Source organism: Mesocricetus auratus, unplaced genomic scaffold, assembly GCF_017639785.1.
Source record: "Mesocricetus auratus isolate SY011 unplaced genomic scaffold, BCM_Maur_2.0 Super-Scaffold_100014, whole genome shotgun sequence".
NCBI lineage: Eukaryota > Metazoa > Chordata > Mammalia > Rodentia > Cricetidae > Mesocricetus > Mesocricetus auratus.
Window position 1 is genome coordinate 74,695,199 of NW_024429197.1, and position 16,896 is coordinate 74,712,094.

Below are 16,896 nucleotides of genomic sequence, written 5' to 3' on the forward strand. Positions count from 1 at the left end.
AAAAGTCAAACCATAAGTAAAACAAAATGCTTAAAATGCCAAACTGCAAATCCTAGAATCTCTAGCAAAATAAAAATGAATTTGTGGACAGAAGCTAGAGTGTAATAGGAAAGTTAAATACTGATGGCACTCTGAGCCAAAGCACTCACGGTATTTCTAATAGGCGAGCTCTGAACTTCACATTCCTTTACTGTCCTGGCATTACATGATGGAGGAGAAACGTCCCTTGGACTATGGAGTAGACCCACAAAAGGCAATAAGGAAGTGCTGAAGGCCTTCTTTCTTCCCCAGGCAGATGTAATCTAGAGTCTTGGACAGTTCTGGAGGCTGCCTAGGCCTTTCCCGACTTGCATGTTAAGAAGGATAAAGAAGGCTTTTATTCTTAAAACGATTAGATTTATGTTTCATTTTAGACTGGTACAAACAAAGCAGACACTCGGCTTTCCTACTTTTGGCAAAAAAAGATATGAGAAACTCAAGGTCAAACATATTAAACCACAATAAATAGGGATTCAAATGTTCATGGACTATGTCCACATGATCAAGTAACCAGTTTAGCTGCACGAATACTCTTTTGATAACCTGCACAGGGTGAGTATATACCCTGAGAATTGGCCTGACTTTGTTTCAAGTGCCTTTCAAAAACTCCCACGTATGAAGGATCTTTGAGGACAGACTAGAAGGGAACTTTCAGGAAGCTAAACTTTAAACTCTCTTGATGGCTTTATGAAAATCAACACACTAGATCAGTGTTTACCATGGCGTATGAATGAACTTTGGGAGCCCATTCCACAATAAGGGATGCTCTCTCAGCCTGGACAGATGGGAGAGGGCCAAGGCCCTGCCCCGGATGAAATGACAGACTCTGGAGATCCCCCGTGGAGGGCCTCACCCTCCCTGGGGAATGGTGTGAGGATTGGTTGGGGGGCTGGGGGGCTGGTGAAGGGGCAAGGAAAGGGGGGTGGGAGAGGGAGCTGGGATTGACATGTGAAGCAAGCATGTTTCTAATTTAAATAAAAATATATTGAAAAAAATCAACACACACATTCTCTCTCCCTCCCCTTCCACACACACACACACACACACACACACACACACACACACACACACACACACACTTCTTTCTTAGCCTTTCATATTTTCATATTTTAAAAAGTTTCCTGATGAGCTGGTCCTGGTGGCTTATGCCTTTAATCCCAGCACTTGGTAGGTAAACTGGAAGCTAGCCTGGTCTACAGCAAGTTCCATGCTAGCCAGAGCTATACAGTGAGACCCCTGTTGTAAAACATAAAAAATGAAAAACCCAAGTGAAACAGTGATTAGTTTCACTCTAATTTTTCATGGTTGATAAAAAAGGCCAAGGGATCACCTATAAATTCTCACCTGCTTCTCCACTGTACTGGCTGGGTTGAGAAAGATGCAGAATGGGTTAAGGATGAATTTAGTGATTCTTTGTAGACCTCCAATGATCACCATCACTGTGTTATTTATTTCTCTTTCTTCACTGCATGTCACAGGAAGCATTACTTCAGGTCACCTGTGGCATCCCTGAAAGCACTTTTCATGGAGGAAAACCAGGCTGTGTCACTGTTCACATTCAGGTAACAGTAGAATGCACGTGGCTGCATTACTCACACATTAGACTCCCAGGGTGCATCAAAAGTAACCAACCACCAGACACATAAAGGAGAAAACTACTTCAAACAATTAGACTCAAGAGCTTTCCTTTGTAAAAGTGGCCAATAATCTAGGCAAACAAGAAATGCTGCATGGATTGACAAGTTTTTTAAATCATAAAACAGCAGCTATCAATTAGTAGCTCTCCTACCTGGAGGCTATTGGCTAGAAATATCTATTCAGAAAGGATAGTAACTCAGCTGCCCTGAGACTCCAAATCTAATTCTGTCTGTGGAGAGCAAAGCTGTGATATGATTCTAATCAGAAAGAGACAAAAAAAAAAAAATCCCGTTTCCAGCTATTAGCTGAAGGTCACCTGGTGTCATAAATTTCATAACCACTATCACCCCATTGTATTAAGCTGCTCAGACTGGACACGCCAGATAGGAAACCTGTTGGGGCAAGACAGATGATGAGGAGCTGCATGAGGAATTGCACTTTTGGGAGAACTAATGTCAAATGTACTAATGTCAAACAGTATTTACAACCCTTCTTGCCCAGCTCCTCCATTACCTATGAGCTCTGGGCAACAGGGATGGATGGCAAAAGTACCATGTAAACAACAAGCACAGGAGAGGGGAAACCAAAGCCAGTCTAACCCGAGACACGGTAATGAGTTTACCGTGAGAACTGCTTTGTACTTCAGAGCCTCATTTCCCTAACTGTAAAAACAAGACAGTACATTATTAGTGGGGCCCTACCCAAAGCCAAAGCCTTGTTGCACATTCCTACTTGTATCTAGTAGAACAGACTGCCTCCTCACTACTCTGCCTTATTTACCTTTGGACTGTCTACATTTTAACACCCTGAATATAGTAATACATTATAATAAAAATCTGCATAAGTAAATTGCTTTTCTAGCTGCCCTTGAACTCAGAGATCAACCTTTGTCTGCCTTGCATGCGCTGAGATTAAAGGTGTGTGACACCACACCTGGCTACCTTACTATTTAAGGGTACACTAGGACACTCTTAATTTCCTTTTAACTACTTTAGTGAGTATGCTATACAGTATCTGATATGCTTCAAAACTATTCAATAGTTTTATCCTAAGAAGCAGCAAACTGCAATTGGTGTAGAAGTAACATTGGCAAGTTTGTTAGCCTTCCGCCAGGCACACATAAAATCTAGGAAAGGGGTCTTGCAGGTGGGACTATTCATTATTGTTTGTGATGGTGGGACTGAACCCAGAGCCCTGTAGCTTGACAAACAACACATACACGTACACAGAAGAAATGAGAGATCTGTCAGATTAGATCAACTTAAAGTACATTTACTCAGTACATTTACTAAATAAATAATTGCATAGTATCTGAACAATGTTTTTTTTTTGTTGTTGTTTTGTTTAATCCTTTCTTGGAGCTGGAGAGATGGCTCAGAGGCTAAGAATACTGACTGCTCTTCCAGAGGACCCAGGTTCAATTTCAGCACCCACAAGGCAGCTCACACCTGTTTGTAACTACAAGATCTGATACCCTCACACAGACATACACGCAGGCAAAACACCAATACACATTAAAAAACATCCTTTCTGAAAATTCAACATAATATCTTTTCAAAACGGAGGACCCAAGGCACAGAGAGCCTCACTGGGCTGTTCAGGGCTATCCTAGAAAGCTGAGGTCCCTTTGCTAGAGCCTGAACATCTGTAGAGCTAGCCCATTCTGTGGGGCTTCACCACCAACAGCTCTGTTCCGTCTTGGTGCCTGCAGTACTCTTGTGCTCCACACAATCATCTCTTCAGCATCAAATGCCCACCTGTACAGTCTCTTGGGCAACACCTCCAAACCAGTTTCCAGGGTCTACTGGTAAGATCGCTACACACCTGTAAAAATTTACATTCTCTGGTAGTCTAACTAGGACCAGGTGGTAACAAATCCTTAAACTGTTTTCACGACCCTTTCAATCTGTGCTTATTTCTGTCAACATGCTAACACAATGGTGTGGAATGGAGGCATGTCTCCAAAATTCCTTCTCTTCAACCACAAGCATTTCAAACCTCTTCTGTAGACTTATTATTTTTGACATGCTAAGGAAAGAAGGCTGGTTTCAAGCAATCAGGATCCCCCGCCCCAAACAAATGAGCTGGAAAAACCACAGAAGTCTCAGCATGGATCCTTCTGTAAATATGGGTATTTTCAATAAGTGCTCCAACACCTGTGGGGACATGTCAGGAAGGGTATTGCTCCATTCCAGAGGCATGAGTGAACTCTTCCAGGCAAGTCAAATGCAGAAGCTCCACCGTGATCTGAATCATGCTACTTGATGGTGATGGTGTTGGTCTGAGAACCAGCAGTCCAGGTTAGACTAGTATCTCTGCTAGATGTTTACTGCTTCTCAAGCTGTAAATTGCGTTTTAGGATGCAATAGAAGGAACTATCTTCCCCTCAACTGGCACACTAATTTATTACCGGACTTTTATGTCTGTGGTCTGACACCTCTTATCTCATTCTTTTTTTAAAATAAATTTTTATTTAAATTAGAAGCAATCTTATTTTACATATCAATCCCAGTTACCCCTCTCTCTCATCCTCCCATGCCCCCCACCAATGCCCCATACCACCCCCATCCACTCCCTAGGGAGGGTGAGACCTTCCATGGGAGAATCATCAAAGTCTGTCATCGTTTGGGGCAGGGCCTAGGGCCCTGTGTATCTAGGCTGAGAGACTATCTCTCCATGGGGAATGGGCTCCCAAAGTCCATTCGTACACTAGGGATAAATACTGATCCACTGCCAGAGGCCCCAGACTTCCCAGGCCTCCTAACTGACACCCACATTCAGGGGGCCTGGTTTGGTCCTATTCTGGTTCCCCAGCAGTCAGACTGGAGTCTGTGAGCTCCCCCTTGTTCAGGTCAGCTGTTTCTGTGGGTTTCTCCAGCATGGTCTTGACCACTTTACTTTGCTCATCACTCCTCCCTCTCTACAACTAGATCCCAGGAGTATGGGCTCAATGCTTAGCTGTGGGTGTCTGCTTCTTCTTCCATCAGTTACTGGCTGAAGGCTCTAGGATGTTATTTAAGGTAGTCATCAATCTCATTATCTGGGAAGGCATTTAAGGCTCTTATTCTAATTATCTTCACATGGATGTGTTTCATTAAGACAAATCTTAGCTTTTCTAAATGAATTTAGCACTTTGAAACGTACTTATTTATTTGTTTGTTTTACTATGTCCTCTTGGAACTCTTTTTCTCCCATTATCGGCATAGGTCTAAATCCTGTCACTATTCACATTCATTGTGTAGTATGCATATAGCACTCAAACTAAGGATAAATCAAAATCTGTAACTCTTGTGAGTGTATACCCTGTGTCTTAAGGGTCTCTATTAGGTTACCTGTTAAGGTCTCTATTGCTTGTCTTCTAAATGCACTTGGAGTAATAGTTGATGTGCTTTAGACATTCTGACTTTTCAGGGTCTTTAACATTTACTTATGAAATGTACTTAGATTACCTAGTACTTTCCAGTGCACTCTTTTAAATAATCAGCCCCTCTGGGAAGCACTTTGCCGAAGTCGAGACAGCAAGAGCCTTGTGGCTTCTGGAGTCCGGCTTGTGACCGGTGTACAGCTCTGTCTCCACTGGAGCTCAGAACAAGTTATTAAAACTTTGTGAGAAAAATATGAACATATAAAACGGGGATAATAACATCGCAACATTATAAAATCAAATGCAAATGAATATATGAAAGCAACTGCTACTCTAATTACACACACAGTAAATAATAAATGCTGATTACTTTCTTCCTAACTCAGATACTTCTCAAAGACTGCTGAAAATAAACCCAGGAAGCTAAGGAGACAGGATTACGAGGTTCAGACCAGTTTGAGTTACAAGATAAGTTCAAGACCAGCCTGGCCTACCAAGTGAAACTTTGTCTCAAAAAAAAAACAAAGAAAAGAAAGGAAGAAAAGAGACAGCGATCAAGATAAAGGGATGGCTCAATGGTTAGAGCACCGGCTGCTCTTTCTAGTACCCGCATGGCAGCTCACAGCCATCAGTAACTAGTCCCAGGGGACTCCCACATCGTCTTTGAGCCTCCATGGGTACCAGGCACCCACATGATACATTGACATTCAAGCACCAGAACACCCATACATATGAAATTGTTTAAAAAACGAAAAAAAGAAAAAGAAATAAAATATCACCTCCCCCCCCCCCCAGTCTGTGTTCTGTGGTTTTTGAGGCAAGTATAATACATTAAGATATTCTTTGGAAGGGCCAGTGAGATGGCTTAGTAGGCAGAGGAACATTTCTTCATTTCTCTGGAATATACGAAGAGATGAGACATTGAAAAATGTGGCCAAGTTGTGCAGAGAAAAAGGACCACACTAACCTGCAAGGGTAGCAGAGGCTAGATTACTTGACTTACTACCCTCTGCCCCAGGGGCCACAGAAAACCCACACAAAAGGACAGGGGCTCTGGCTTAAAGCTGCAAGGACACACAGCAAATTTCAGAAATGCCCTGGGCAGCTAAAAGCAGTGTTTCAGCTTATGCTTAAGTGTGCAGGAAACTGGATGTGCTGACATGCACGCCTCTGATCCCGAGACTCCAGAGGTAGAAGCAGGACGGTCAAAAGGTCAAAGTTCCTCAGCCACATAGTAGCTGGCCACAGCCACACTGACTCAAAAGAAAGTTAGCAGCTGGCAATTTTGACCTGCTTTATGGTCTCTAACCTCAAAAAGACACATTTGTGAAGGTGCCACACACTTCAGAAAGTTACCATGCATACCCCATAATTATAACACCTGAGAGGAGGGTAAGACACAGTACTTACTCCCTTTAATCTCAACCCCTCTGTGGATTGTTGTAAAAAGGGACTCTCTTGACTCCTATGTGTAAGTAAGGCAAGTATGTCTGGGACATGGTCCCTTTTTCTAAGTTTATAATATATTCACCTTGTAAATCAGTTCTTAAAACAATGCCACATTGAAAGGATTAGAAAATATCTAAGACTGTGACACAGGTAACTTCAGTGAAGTCTGTAATTCCCAGCAGAAACCCATTTCCAGGAAAAGGATATGTGCTAGCTAAACAACCCCCTTGTGCAATACTAGTGGTGACTACTTCTACCTTATCAGCTCACAATTCTATCCAAGGCATCTCCAGAGCTACCATACTTACCAAGTGAGAAAAGAAAAATGGTTCTTAGCAATCATTTAAAGATGTCACCAAAATGAGATGTGGCAAATCTAGACAATTAGCTACACACTCTCTTGTAGAAGCCCATGCCAGTACTTGGGAAGCTTAAGTACATCTGTCTGTGCTTCTTTCTCTTAATCTTCAAACTCAAGCCTATGTTAAAATACACTTAGTGTTCCTAAAAGTTTCAGAGAATTCCTCAGGCCACTGATTCTGTCTCCTCACACCTGACAAAGTTACCTATACAAGGTCTCCACTAAGATTTCGTCTCTAAGTAATAGAAGTTCAGATGTTTCAAAACCATTTTTCCTTTCTTTCACTATGCATTGGCAATTACCACCCTGCTAATCATGTCAGTCTTCAGTTATCAGTCTGATGCATACATTCCCTAATGCCTTGAAACAGCTTCAAAGTATTTATCCTAAGAGCAAATATCTGAACTGTTATATGTACAAAGCTATGCACTACAAGACTATCTGTAACACCAAAACATTGAAAATACAACCCAAGTATTAATTACCATATTTCCAGAAAACAGAATACCTTGTAGCCATTTAAGAGTGAGAAATATCTATCCACTTTTATAGGATGATTTCCCAGCTATATTATGAAATTGGTGTGGGGAACAGAGTACACTGTATGATATAATTCATAAAAAATTAAAAGGGCAAAAGGATATACACATAGTTTACAATTTTAACAATTAAATGATCAGGTCCAGTCCCTTTTATTTTTCCAGTGGGGAAACAATGCACATGTTATTGGAGAATGACATTAACTTTCTGGCCGCCTTTACATTTGCTTTTGCAATGGGATTCTGTAAGACAGCCCTCCCATTTCTCCAGATGGTTTGCTGGGAAGTGTAAGCAGGGGGGTTTCTGAGTCCCACACATCCTGGTTTGGCAGCAAATAGTCCAGAAGCTCTTTTCTTTAGTGCACTCTCGCCTTTCCACACAAAGAAGATCAAGTGTAAAGCTACATTCTTCACCAAGGCCTTTAGAACGCTTTTATTTACTTGCTCCCCATGGCACAACTAAATTTGATATGACAAACAGACTGAAAAGGCCTTTAGTTATGCAATGGTGGAAGGGCCCAAGTCCACTGAGAAGTGGACTTCCTGGACACCGTACTCCACTTCTCTCCTACTCTTCATTGCTGGCTAAGCCACATCCTGGAATCAGGAAAGCACGAGACACACTTTTTCTTTCTGCCCTGTTGTAGTCTGGGTGCAAAACTATTTCAAGTATAATTTACGTAAAGATTTCAGAGTACTTTATGTGTAGCACTCAGAGTGGAGCCAAGTACTGCTTTATTCTTCACAGACTGTGAAGTTTGTCACATATTAGCTATGTGACATTAAGAAAGGCACCAGTGAGTCGGGTGGTGGTGGCACCTGCCTTTAATCCCAGCACTCGGGAGGCAGAGGCAGGTGGATCTCTGTGAGTTCAGGGCCAGCCTGGTCTACAGAGTGAGTTCCAGGACAGGCTCCAAAAGCTACTGAGAAACCCTGTCTCAAATAAACAAACAAGTAAATAAGAAAGAAATCACCAGTGAGATGGCTCCATGGGTAAAGGCACTTGCTGAGCGAACCTGGAGACATGAATTCAATTCCCAGAAGCCAAGGGAAGGTGGAAAGAAAGCTGACTCCGAAAATACATGTACCCACACCTGTATACAAAAATAAACAAACAGTTCAGCTGGCCTTGAACTTACTATGTAGCCGAGGACAACCCTGAATTCTTCATCTTCCTGCCTCCACTTCCCCAAGTATATAGCTTTTTGTCACTTGATTGAAACATCCTAGCTACTCAGACACACACGGGAAAAGCATTTCTTTGGCAATTTGCTTGTTGTAGTCAAAGATAGACTGTATTTGCTACAAAATTAAATTTTTCTTTAGTTACAGAGGATTTCCAACTGGCCAGGCTATAATGTTGATGTGCCCAGAGTATGATATGAAACAGAAATTACAAAACAGTTGAGTTGTTCTTTTTATTCAATAGGAAACTGCAATTAAATATATCATGTAATAGGAACTTATGTCCCATTAAACCACTAACTAACAAAGGATGACTTTATCAAAGTGTAGTAAGAATACAACTGAAAACAAGAAAATTGCTCTTGGGTGTGATGGTTCAGACCTTTAATCCCAACACTTGGGAGACAAAGGCAGGTGGATCTCTGTGAGTTCAAGACCAGCCTGGTCTATACAGTAAGGGGCTGTCTCAAAACCAATAAACAACAAACCCTCAAAAAACTAAGTTGTCTGAAACCCAGATAGAAGCTTCATGGTCTAGTCCAACAAATACTAAGCTAGGACCAGGAGAGTGGTCCTCTAGACCTGACCCCAGACACCCGGAGAGTGGTCCTCTAGACCTGACCCCAGACACCCGGAGAGTGGTCCTGTAGACCTGACCCCAGGCACCAGGAGAGTGGTCCTGTAGACCTGACCCCAGGCACCAGGAGAGTGGTCCTCTAGACCTGACCCCAGGCACCAGGAGAGTGGTCCTCTAGACCTGACCCCAGGCACCAGGAGAGTGGTCCTCTAGACCTGACCCCAGGCACCAGGAGAGTGGTCCTGTGGACCTGACTGCAGGCACCAGGAGAGTGGTCCTGTAGACCTTACCCCAGGCACCTGTCAGCTGTGTGAGCCTGAGGAACTTGTTCATTCATTCAATATTTCTAAAGAGATTTATGTGTATTTTATATATGTGAGTGTTTTGCCTGCATGTATGTAAATGAGCCATGTGCATACAGTGCCCAGAGGTCAGAACAGGAGATCGGATCTCCTGGAACAATGGTTCTCAAGACTCCCGGGGTGTTTGTGTGTGTGTGTGTGTGTGTGTGTGTGTGTGTGTGTGAGTGCATGTGTGAGTGCATGTGTGTGTGTGTGTGTGTGTGTGTGTGTGTGTGTGATGACCCTTTTACAGGGGTTGCTTATCCTACATATCAGATATTTACATTATGATCCATAACAGTAGCGAAATTAGTTATGAAGCAGCAATGAAAATCATTTTACAGGTGAGGTCAGTACAACATATGGAACTGTATTAAAGGGTCGCAGCGTTAGGGAGGGTGAGAACAACTACCCTAGAACTAGAGTTATAGACAGTTGTGTACAGGGGAGCAAATCCAGGTCTCCCCAAGAGCAGCCAGTGCTCTTAATCATGGAGCCATCTCTCTAGGCACAGAACTTTTAGCTTTTTAGATTCATTTATTTTATGGGCATGAATGTATTTCATATGTATATTACCATGTTCCTACCTGATGCCCATGTAAGTCAGAGAGGGCATCAGATCACCTGGAACTGGAGTTACAGGTGGTTGTAGCCTCCATGTGGGTGCTGCAAACTGAATCTGGGTCCCCTGCAGGAGTAACCAGTACCTTTAAGCACTGAGCCACCTCTCCAGAACCCAGTCAATACTGTTTGCTCATGCACTGAATGAAGGTACCATGATGAAGCCCTATCCCATGATGGAGTAAACATGTAATTAACCACAACACAGGTATGAGTTATAGATAAAGACTGTATGGGAACTGATAAAAAGCTAACAAAGGCTGGGCATAGTAGCATACAACTTTAATCCTAGTACTTGTGAGATAGTGGTAGACCCTTCTCTGAGCTCCAGGCCAGCCTGGTCTACAGGGTGAGACTTTGTCGTTTTTTTTTTTTTTTGGTTTTTCGAGACAGGGTTTCTCTGTATTGTTTTCGAGGTTGTCGGTCCAGCCTGGCCTCGAACTCACAGAGATCCGCCTGCCTCTGCCTCCCGAGTGCTGGGATTAAAGGCGTGCGCCACCACCGCCCGGCTGAGACTTTGTCTTAAAAAAGAAAAAGATAAAATAAAAGAAAAAGCTAGGTGACAATGGAATAGAGACTATGTGTCCATTGTTAACAGCATTCCCCTTTTGTTTTATAAACCAAATAACTACACTCTAGTACTCTGAACTACTTGAAAATTATATCGATACTTACTGTAGTTCTTTAACATATGTACTGTCTATTTATGGAAGGACTCAACAAGGCTAAAATGGTTCATTAATGTGTCACTGGTTGCTAAAGTTTTACTGTCAAACCATTTTTCTGAATTCACTTTTGAGAGGCAGACTTTATGTTATGCTGTATTGCATAATGTCCTCAGCCTACAAAAGCAGGTTGTATACAAACCCCTAGGGTCATTGTGTAAAGGAAAAGAGTTAGGGTGGACCCTTCTCGTCCCCTTCCTTCTCCACAGGGTTTGCATTCCTAAGGATGGGCCCCTCCTCTGCTTGGGGATGTTACCTAAATCTTAAAATGATACAACTCAAAGCTACGGAACTTCAAAAGCATTTTCTTCCCTCTACCTGCTGTAAATTGTGTGTGTGTGTGTGTGTGTGTATGTGATAAACAGCAGACTGTGATGTATTAAGTATAAGACTTTTGATAACTTGTTACTTTCCTAGTTACAACGTACATGAGACCGGTTTTAAAGACAGCTTTGTTGTGCTAAGAGCTGAATATGGGAGTACAGGCATGAGCAACTTCCTACTGCCTCCACTCCCTGCCCCCAGTCATGCCTCTCTGGCAAACTTTAAAAGGCAGAGCTTTCTGAGTGATTTATCTGACATCAATTGAACTCTTGTCACTATAAACATTTCATTTTTCTGTGATAATTGTATCTTTTCCCTCTTGGAGCACTGGGACAAAGACAATAATAGAGCCAAGTTAGAAACAAGAAGGAAAGGAATGACCTAAAGAGCAGAAACATTTAACACACACACACACACACACACACACACACACACACACACACACACACACACACACACACACACACACACACAGGTCTCAACTATTTGCCTCCTCTGATCTTGAACTCCTCCCTCCCACCTCTACCTCCCAGTGCTGGGATTGCAGGCCACCATTCCAGCTAAGGAATGTAACTAAGAGACTTCTAGTATTTAATATTACCTTCACAACAATCATTTCATTTTATCTACAACCTGGAACCTTTGTTTTCAACTTGATATTTAGATTACAATCCAAAGGGAAACTGGTTTCAAGTTTTTAAGATTAATACCAGTGCCCTAAGTAGTATTTACCATATTTTAACTCAGCTAATCTGCATAACTCCACGTTCTAGGGTTAGCCTTTTCCTTTTTAGACTCCTGAACTAACTGGAATTGGCCATGTCATGCCGTGGTGGTACATGCATGGCAGAGACAGAGGGATGTGGTTGGTCTCTATGACTTGGAGGCCTGCCTGGTCTGTACAGCTCCAGAATAGCTGGGAATACACAGTGAGATCCCATCTAAAAACCAAACAAATCAATGGAGAATATTAGCCATGTCATTTAGAGTATAAATCATCACATGTTGATCTAATTGGAAACTTGTCATGTTGGTCTGTAATAAATACGGCTTTGGGCTCCTTTTACACATTATTTTTCAATTCTCTATGTATATTATTATCTTGAAATCTCAGGAAAGAATCCTAAAGAACTCCCAAACAATTTAACTGACAAAGGAGAGATTTATCCAATGTGGCCACACTGGGAAGAGGGAAAAACACGCAGTGACCCTTCCCCCATAGTCCACCTTCAGGATGCTGAAGGTACAGTTTCAGTAGGTGGTATATCTAACAGTCTTAGTCAAGGTGTGGTTCCAACCATCACCGAGTCTTCTCTAAGGCAGTCTAACGGGCTTAAATCTCTTTCCAGGAGAAAGGATTCTCCTCAGGATGGCCCAAGCTTTAGACTTGTTTTTCTTGTAGCATGATACCCAGGGACCACTGCTTCAATAGTCCAGAAGCCAAGCTGTGGGACACAGGCATCGCCCTGCTAGGTTGGATACACTAACCCTGACTGAGTACTTATTGCCTGCAGGCATTGTTCTAGCACTTTATGCCTGATGTAAATTAACTTGTTTGACCCCCACAAGAACTCCAGAAAATGGGTACTATTGTTATCCCTATTTTACAAAGAAAAAAACCTAGCAACTTGCCCAAAGCTAATGTTATAATATTGCATGAGCCTGACCTCGGTGGGGGACAAACTTGCTGGGCAGACATAGTTTAAGTGAGAATTTTTATTAGAAAGGGAAGTGGGAGAGGGAGGGATGAAGGGAGAGGGAAAGAAGAAGAGAGAGAAAAGGGGGTGGGGTAACAGAACAGACCATGATCTGTCTGTCTCCTCAGGGAAGAAAAGGGAAGATTGAAGCTTGGGTGGAGTTTTCCTCTTAAAGGGCCAGGGTACATACACCTGTCACTCACAGGTAGGTGAGAGGAGGGACCACATTTGCCTAGATCACAACAATAAGTAGAAAAGAAATTTGATCCCAAAACTGAAGTATATGACTTCTAGTCTACATAGCCATTCTAGTGGTCGCATCTATGAAAATCAAGTTGAATGCTTTTTGGCTAGACTAGGTAAGAGGAAGTCACATAGATGCCCACAATCTGCTGTTGGATGCAGAGATCAGCTCTAAATGTTGGCAGAAAATGTCATATACATCTAGGAAAAGTTCATAGTCAGGCTGCTTTGTGAGTGACTTTTAAGTAGTTATTGTATGTTGAAGAAAGCAACCATACATGATTCAGGTCAGGGTTGATAAGCTTTCTATAAAGGACCAATTACTAAACACTTAGGCACTGTGGACCATATCGCTGCAGCTTCAGATAGTCAACCTTGTAGGATGAAAGTAGCCATAGATAATATGTAAATAAATGAGCATGGCTGTGTTCCAATAAAACTGTAGGATAGGCCACTGAGATAAGATTTGCCTGTAGTCTGTTGATCTCTGAGAATCATACTTCAAGAAAAAGTTGAGGCTTTAGTTTAAAACAACAAAACCCAGAGGATATTTGTGTTTTAAGCTGTAATAAACTGTGTAAACTGTGTATGATTCCCTACTTTAACAAACTTTAGTTTTCCAAGCCATAGTCCTAAGTACAGCAGGTAAAAGGGCAACTCTTGTCTTGGAAAATTTTGCAAAGCTCCATTAGGCTGGTGATACACAGCTCAGTGGTAGCATGCTTGCCCAGCTTGTGCAAAACCCTGGCTTTAATCCCCCTGTGCCATGGAAACATACATCTGCCTATATCTGCCAAAGTTGTTCCTTCAATCCAGAAAAAAAAAAAAAAGCCTTACCTCCCTGAGTTCTTTTGGAATCCTCGTCATCTTCAAAACCCTCTATGTAACCCTACAATTCCAGTAGTTCAGCAGTCTAAAAAGGAACAGGTTAATCCCTAGAACATGGGGTTATGCAGACTGGCTGAGGCAAAGCACAGTAAACACTGTTTAGGGCACTGGTATTAATCTTAAAAACTTCAACCCAGTTTCCCTTTGGATTATGATTGAGGTTATGATGAAAAGATATTATCTCTTCCTACTTTGATATTCTACAATTATTTCCTCGAGGCTTCATTTCCTTCCAATCTACACAAAGTCTAGCTATACACACAGTAGACTCTGAGGCGATATTTTTCAAAATGTATTATAATATTCTTCTGCTTTTATCAACTTGAATGAATATAATACTATAGACATATTTTTAATCTACATTCAATCCATATCTCCATACCACTGGAGGATATTAATATGGGTTTGCCTGAATAAGAGTTGTCATCTTTTTGCAAATTTGATTTGAAAGAAATTATTAAGCTTGCGGCTTTCAAGGTAATCTTCAGGGAATGTATGTATGTATGTATGTATTATGATTTTGTTTTGTTTTTAAAGACAGTTCTCACTGTGTAGCCCTGGCTGGCCTGGAACTCACTGTGTGGACTAGTCTGGCCTCTAGTTCTCCAGATCCACCTCGCTCTGCTTTCCAAGGGTTAGGGTTAAACAGGTGTGTCACCATACTTGATGAGCAATCCACCTTCTACACATTTCAGAGATGCATGGTTAGGAAAACCTGGAACTTGAGCTCAGGGTTGTATTACTTATCTTTGCACTCCCAGTTCTCAGTAGATATGTCTACAATCTGATCTGCCCCCTTTTTAGGTAAACACCTTAAAGAGAACAGGGAACCTGGCCCAAACTCTGAGCACGTTATAAAGGCTGGGGCAGGAATTCAGGTTTCCTGACTCCAACTCTAATAGTACCAAGCTGGATATCCTAATCCAGGAAGACTGGCTTTTCAGATGTACCAGACCCCATGTTTCCAATTCTAAACCAGAAAGACCAAGGAGGATTCATTTCCACCTTTCTCTTCCACATGTTGAAAATTAAACTCAACATCAGATATGCCTGCCTACAGTATTCCAATCACCAAACAGGCCAGTTTTAGGGTTACTGAATACCTAAAAAGGTCATTCAGAACACCCATGAGAAAAACACCTCCACCCAAGAATGCCAGAAAAGAGCTCAGACATTCTCTTAGGTTTTTGTTTTCTGTTAGAAAAAAAAAAAAGTATTACTAGCTCAGTGTAGTGACACAGAGGCAGAGGCAGGTAGATCTCAGTGAGAGTTTGAGGCCAGCCTGGTCTACCAGGGCTACATAAATAGACCATTTCAAACAACAAAAACAAAATTACAAAAGCAACTACCCCAACAAACAGCAACAACAACAAAAACCCAAGTTGGGTAGTGGTGGCCCACACCCTGTACCCAGAGGCAGGCAAATCTCTGAGTTTGAGGTCAGCCTGGTCTACAGAATGAGTTCCAGGGCATCCAGGACTACATAGAGAAACCCTGTCTCAAACAAAACAACAACAAAAAAACAAAACTAAAAAAGAAAGCAAGCATTACTGAAATGTTTTGGTGCTGGAGTAATCAGGCCTAGGGCAGGACTAGAACTATAGCCACTTACATCCCTGACCTACCCACTCACTCAAGTTCACAGTTTAAACTGGGCCACTGCTCCAGGCTCCAGTTTATCATTGCAGATTTCGCTGCTGTAACCATCTTAATCTGTAAAATAAACACAGGAAGCAGACCAACAGCCTTATCCGCAGGTAAACAGGAATAATTTACTTACAAAAATGATAAGTAATGTATAATATTTCTAGCTACAGTATTTCCCCTTCCCCCTCCCCTGGAGTGTTAGACAATAGTACAGTCACCTTCAATGAACAAAAGAGATGAAGCAACCCAGATAGTTCACAGCCAGTACAGCATTTTTATCTTTCTGGAAGCACCTATAAAACGACAAGAGCCATCGCTGGCTCTTTGGGTCACACGGGAGGAAAAAAATGAGAGTAAATTAAGGAACAAGGGAACAAGGATAAATTCTATTATTCAATCTAATAAAAAAGTTAATGAGAACCCACTGTGGGCAAGAAGACTTAGTAGTTCAAAAACTATAATAAAGAGCCCCACAGGGGAAGTGCCAAGAGGTACAAAGTTCTCTGGGAGAGAGCTACCCATCCCTTCAATATCATCCTAAGAGACTAGAGCATTCCGGTAAGGGGCACTTACAGGACCAACCTGACTGAGAAGAAAAACTGAGAGAAAAAACTCCAGTGACATCTGTGGAAATGGACACTACACTGGGACACACTAGCTGCTTATTCACAGTGTGGCTAACCAGGAACACAGAAGGCACAGGCACACGCGCGCACACACACACACGGTGAAAACTGGAGGCGAAGTCAGCAACAACTAATGTTGACTTAAAACCTTGGCAGCAAAACTCAGTCCAGCAAAGAGTGGGCTGAGGATTTTCTACCTTCAAAGTCCCCTCCATCATCCAGCCTCCCGAATATGCCAGCTCCTCTGGATTTTAGAAACGGGGTCCTTTCCCAAGCCGTACGCCACACAGTCTAGTTAAGGCTCTCCTTCACCCCTCAGCTCCACAAAGGACCAGCTGCGCCCTTTACTCTGCGTGACCTCGGACTAGTCACCCCGGTGGTTAGTTCTCGGGTTTTCTGGTCTGCAAACTCATTGACTACTAAGAGACCCGATCGCCGAGATTTAAAATCTTGGTACGCCCTACATGGAGACCCTGGACACACGATCCTCTGCATAGAAGGGGAAACTGAGGCACCGAGCACTCTGCCTAAGGTCATAATAGCAATAACTCTGGATGGGCCAGGCCCCCGCACGGCTTGGATCCCCAGACTTCCAGTGGCCTTCTCTTTCTCCTACCTCCCCGCCGAGAGGA

General features: G+C 42.4%; 1 protein-coding gene and 1 long non-coding RNA gene across 5 annotated transcripts in view; one reads left to right on the top strand and one right to left on the bottom strand.

The window, feature by feature from the left end:
* Slc31a1 (solute carrier family 31 member 1) overlaps positions 1 to 16,896 on the bottom strand; it is a 33,751-nt gene that overhangs the window by 16,641 nt on the left and 214 nt on the right. Inside the window, exon 2 of one of the 4 annotated variants that reach the window (XM_040757396.1) lies at positions 8,407 to 8,484. The exons of 2 other annotated variants lie outside the window; for them this stretch is intronic. The gene's annotated coding sequence lies outside the window, so the exon portion shown is untranslated. Of the gene's footprint in view, positions 1 to 1,383; positions 1,489 to 8,406; positions 8,485 to 16,896 lie in introns of those variants that run through there. One more of the 4 variants, XM_005075119.4, reaches the window with a different exon arrangement.
* On the top strand, positions 1,516 to 5,831 carry LOC121144059. The gene is made up of 2 exons (XR_005881398.1): positions 1,516 to 1,601; positions 5,428 to 5,831. It is a non-coding gene; the product is annotated as an uncharacterized LOC121144059 (long non-coding RNA).